The sequence below is a fragment of the Myotis nattereri genome (assembly GCF_964212035.1).
Source record: "Myotis nattereri genome assembly, chromosome: 2".
Taxonomy (NCBI): domain Eukaryota; kingdom Metazoa; phylum Chordata; class Mammalia; order Chiroptera; family Vespertilionidae; genus Myotis; species Myotis nattereri.
In genome coordinates this window covers 153871346-153877345 of record NC_138076.1, presented here as the reverse complement: position 1 = coordinate 153877345, position 6000 = coordinate 153871346, and positions in this window count along the sequence as shown.

Sequence of the window (6000 nt, the reverse complement as noted above, 5' to 3'; positions counted from 1 at the left end):
GACGCTTATATTTAATCGGTTTTGATTTTCTTTGCAACTCAGCTCTTCGATTTGGAGCTGGATTCCAAGTCAGCTCTCCCTCTCTCTTATTTTAATTCTCAACCCGAGGATATTTTTCCAGTGATTTTAGAGAGTGTGGAAGAGATTGGGAAAGACAGAACGAAAAATCGATGTGAGAGAAACACATAGATTGGTTGCCACCTGCACGTGGGGGAGAGCCTGCAGCGGAGGTGCATGCCCTTGACCAGAATGGACTCTGAGACCCTTCCCTCCCTAGGCCAAGGCTCTATCCCCTGAGCCAAAGCGGCTAGGGATCCAAGTCAGCTCTCTTAATTCCAAGCCTGGTCATATGTTACTCCTCCGCTGTTAATGTGGTTTCAAACCACCCAACAATTTAGTGTATCCTGGCAGTCTAATGTTCCTTGATGAGTTTTCAAATATTTACCCTAATATTTCTTGGTGAATTTTCTGTTTAATTTTCACCCGTGGATATGTTGATTGATTGTAGAGAGAGAGTGGGAGAGAGAGAGAGAAGCATCCATGTGAGAGAGAAACATAAATCCATTGCCTCTTGTTAGTGCCCAGGCCCTACAACCTAGGCATGTGCCCTGACCAGGAATGAAGCCAGGACCACTCCCTGACCCATCAACGGAGCCACACTGGCCAGGGCATCTTGGTGAATGTTTGAAAGCCCTCTTAGAAGATGTTGGAGGATGTGTACATTGAATAAAAACAAAACCTGTGAAACATGACCATCCAACCACATTAAGTAATCTGTAGAAAGTTCCATAAAACCAGAGCTCCAAAAATGTCTGTGGTGGCTCTAGACCCGCTCTACCATGCCCCTCTCCTGAAATATAGGAAAAAACAGAACCTTTCCTGGCAAGCTGAGTGGCCAAGCCTTATTCCCAACTCAGAACAACAGGCTGTACCTCCTGGCTCCTAACAAAGTGCATACAAGTGTTCTCTAAGCTGGATCATCCAACACAAAGTCTTTTAAACCTTGTGAAAGCACTGTACCATAAGGTAAAAATAATTGTGAAAGTACTTCAAAATGTCATATGGACAACTACAGGTGTTAGGCAAAAGAAGTATTGTGCCAGTTTTCTGTTAGGTAGGAGGGAAGTCCAGGAGCCATGCATGCACAAGGCAGATGGTGACGCAGATACTGGCCCCTTCCTGGAACCTGTGACAGACCTGCCCGCGGCCGGAACTCCCACAGCTCATGCCCCCCCCCCCCACCCCCAACTGAACAGCTGTATTAAAAAAGTGCCTCCACTCCCTGTTGTCTCGACTTCACTGGCCCCGCCTTTGGGACCCGTGGATCTCGCCCAGGGACGCAGATTAAAGCTTCTCCTTTCCTCCTTCTGACTTGCTTGGGTCTCTGACTTTGTCTCTTGCGCCGCGAACCTTACATTTTCTACTGGTGGCACCTTCTGAATCTGCACCAAGAAGAGGATCCCATGTAGAACAAAGTTGAGATTAGGACACGGAGATTAAGTTCAGGGTGGCTGAGGCAGCTGGAAGTGGGGCGGCAAAGTTAGAAAGAGGAGGAAGCTTTGTAGATGAAAAGCTCCATAAATCTGCATGGATATCCTTTTGAGACTTCGTTGAACACTAAGATGTATTTTATTGGATAAAGGCACCAGAAGGTAAGACCATGAATAACTCAGGAGATGTAATAATTCTTCAAGGAGCTGGAGATGATTGAGAACCAGCCAGAAGGGAAAGGCTTCCTTAATCACAAGAGACATTCAGTTGAGAACCCAGAAAGGTTATACCTTAGTAGTCGAGCTAAACTATCACAAATGAAAAGTGCTGTACACCTATGATAACAAAAGTTAAATACAAGTCTCAGAAATATCAAGCTGACCTGCAAGAAACATAACTTACCTGTCAAAACAAGGTCTCCACTCTTTAAGGGAAGACGAGAAAATCTAAATACTCAACAACATAAAATTGACAATAGAAGTTCCTGCATCCAGTAGAAAAATACGCAGGCCACCACACAGGAAAATACGACCAGTAACCAGGAGAAAAATCAGTAATAGATGACAGAGATGAGGGAATTAAATCAAGGGGATAAAACGCCTACTATAACTATGTGTCATAATATAGTTTAAGCCAGCGGTCACCAACCCGTGGTCCGTGAGGTCCAAAAGGTTGGAGACCGTTGGCTTAAGCAGATCTAGACTGCCTGGGCATCCTGCAGAACATCCTATCCATCCATCACATTGATGACATCATGCTGATTGGGAAGGATGAACATGCTGGAATCTTTCTTATGACACATGTGCTCCGGAGCGTGGGAGATAGACCTTATGAAAATTCAGGAACTTGGCACTTCAGTACAGGATTTTAGGGGCCCAGGGATGTGCCAGGACATTGCCTCCAGAGTAAAAACAAACTGGTACATGTTGCATCCCTTATCACAGAGAAGAAGCAGTGTTTGGTAGACTTCTTTTGTCTTTTGTATGCAACCCATCCTACCTAGGAATTCTGCCCCGGCCCATAATAGACTAGTTCCCCCTTTTCTGCAGTTTTACTTTCTGCCGTGTCAGTTACCCACTGTCAACCATGGGCAGGAAATATTAAATGGAGAATTCCAGAAATAGACAATTCGTCAGTTTTAAATTGTGCACCATTCTGAGTAGCTTGATGAAATCTTGCACCAGTTCCTCTCTCCCCGACACGGGTGGGCATCCCTTTGTCCAGCATAACCACCAGTTAGTCACTTAGCAGCCGTCTAGGTCAGCCGTGGGCAAATTACGGCCCGTTTGAAATGAATAAAACTAAAAAAAAAAAAGACCGTACCCTTTTATGTAATGATGTTTACTTTGAATTTATATTAGTTCACACAAACACTCCATCCATCTTAAACACTCCCTCCAGTCCAGTTTAAGAACCCATTGTGGCCCTCGAGTCAAAAAGATTGCCCACCCCTGGTCTAGGTCCATGGTTGGCAAACTGTGACTCACGAGCCACATGCAGCTCTTTGGCCCCTTGAGTGTGGCTCTTCCTAAGCCTTAGGAGTACTCCAATTAAGTTAATAACAATGTACCTACCTATATAGTTTTAAAAATTTGGCTCTCAAAAGAAATTTCAATCGTTGTACTGTTGATATTTGGCTCTGTTGACTAATGAGTTTGCTGACCACTGGTCTAGGTGATCAGATCTACTGTTTAGTTTCGCAGTGCTTGTGTTCAAGTAACCCTTATTTTACTTAATAATGACTCTAAAGCACAAGAGTAGTGATGCTGGCAATTTGGACATACCAAAGAGAAGCCGTAAAGTGCTTCCTTTAAGTGAAAAGATATGTATCTATAAGAAAAAAACATAGTATACATAGGGCTCAGTATTATCCTCAGTGTCAGACATCCACTGGGGGTCTTGGAACATGTCCCCCACCCCCTCATAAGGGGGGACTATTGTACAGAGTGTCAGCTTTGAGTGGTGCCTGGAGGTGAAAAGTGCTCAGTAGCAGGCAGGGCTGCCTACATAATCTGCAGGGCCCTTTGTGAAGATCTTTGTATGACATATTTATACTCAGCAGAAATCACTCACCCTGGAAGTGGCACTAAACAACAAATTAGACAAAATAGCTTAGTCAGTTGTTAGCCAGCCTTTGTCAGTGGCTACCTAAGTGCTGGCATAAAGGCACCTCACTTACTCTCAAAAAATGTCACTGAGTACAGGTGAGAGATCAGAATTTTGGTTCCCAGCTGGTATACATTGAGTAATCACAACTTAATTTTTTTTCCATTTATTGATTTTATAGAGAGAGAGAGAGAAAGGGAAAAAGAAACATTGATTTGTTTTTCCACTTATTTATGCACTCATTGGTTGCTTGTATGTTCCCTGACCAGAGTTCAAACCTGCAACCTTGGTGTATCAGGACGATGCTCTAACCAGTTCAGCCACCAGGCCAGGGTCAAGCAATCACAATATTTTATTATTGCAAAGGAAAGGTTGTTCTGTTATTTTGAAATCTAGTGTGATATTTAAATATTAATTAAGCATCAGTCAGATTAGGTCTCCAAAGTTCCTCTAAGCACTCAAATGTTATGACTTAAATATCATTCAACATTAATAGTTCTTACTTATTGACCATCTATTATGTATTACTATGCATTTCCTAAGGTCTGTCTAAAGCTTGATAGCTTTTACAAATACTAAAATCCTGTTTTTACTTCCTGTTCCAACTTTTTGAATGGAAAAAATAGGAGTCTTGTTCATGTATAGTTATTAAACTGAAAATAGGTTTCATTGTATTCCAAGCATGTAAAAAATTGTAATCAGCAGACTTAAAGAGCAAAAGTGAGCTTCCATGTGGAGAAGCTGAAACACAGCAATGACCTTTTGCATTTCTCATGTGACTCCGGAATGAGTAATCCCTAAAGGATGAAAGTAAAAGGTTAACTGCCAGATTTTACAAATCAGCCATTCCAAGAATAATCAAAGCTTTCATTATAGCAATTTAGTCTTTGTGTGTGTCTGCACATGCTGAAAAAAAATTATCAAATTATCAAAAATGTTGAATCTTGTTAAGGTAGTTTCAAATAATAGGTATTAGAAGGTTATTGACAAGACCCTGATACAGGCTTGGAAATCATTTAAATGTTCACCCTCATTTAGCTTGTACACTAGATTTATATAGATTGTACTTGATAGACTATATTAAATTGTACTTGACTTTGAGATAGATTCTTCTTAGCTCCTTGTAAATATAATGCAATGTCGGACCTTATATTTAGTATTAAGTAAGTAGTATAATTATTTAAATATTAAAACTAAAGTTTCAAACAAATTGAAACACTAATTATTGTCAGTAGCATAACTAACCATAGTAAATTTAATTTTAGCTATTTTCTTTAGTCATGATCAGTTCAAAATCATAATTGTTAGACCAACAGTTCTCTCTCTCTTTGTTTAAAATATAATTTTATTTATTTCAGAGAGGAAGGGAGAAGAGAGAGATAGAAACATCAATGATGAGAGAATCATTGACTGGCTGCATCCTGCACGCCCTCTACTGGGGATTGAGCTCACAACCCAGGCATGTGCCCTGACCAGGAATCAAACCATGACTTCCTGGTTCATAGGTTGATGCTCAACCATCGAGCAACACTAGCTGGGCCGATGGTTCTCTCTTAGATCCTTCCAGGCACCACGCAGTAGTAATGTAGTGTACAAAAATGGGCTTCTCTTTGCTACCTCCAGGATTCTATTTAATGGAACTCACTTTTCTTAAGAAGGTGGGTAATTGGTTGGTCTTATCTCTAGTTTTAATTTAATTAATTCAGTTAGTTAATTCAACAAATATTTATTGAGTACCTATAATGTGATAGGGACTGTTCTAGGTGGTGAGCAAACATCAATGAACAAAACAGACAAAAATTCCTGCCTTCAGGAGTATACTAGTGTGAAAGTCCATCTAGTTGTGGTAAGTCCTCCTAGACTTGAACGACCTGCCTGGTTGAGGTTCAGTTTCTGTTTGGGTGTCCTCTGTTGCTGGCTTTTTACCTATGGCACTTAAAACACCTGTCTGGTGAATAATTACTCTTGAAAAATGAGAAGTTCACTTTCTAAGGGAATAGCTGTTGAAAAGCCACCTGCTAGAACTCCAGCTATATGTATATACCAAAATTATGAGTCCCTATCTTGCAAATTTCTGTTTTGCTGGACCATAATTATCCAGGACTATCTACAGTTAAACTGGCCAACTTGGGGCTCTTTTTAAATCTGCACAGTCAATTAGAAAAAAAAAAACTACAAAACTAAGCAATGACCCAAACTCAGCCCCCAATGAAAGCACCTAAGCTACTAGCTGAAGCAATTGGAGATGTAAAAGATAACATTATGGAAGCATAGCATTTAGCTGTTTGACAAAATAGAAAGAAATGGTTAGAACAAGGCTGTAAATTTGACTCTCAAAGAAACTTATGGGTAGGTCGAAATGAACGACCACTCCTCCCTAATTGCATACAACATCACAGATTA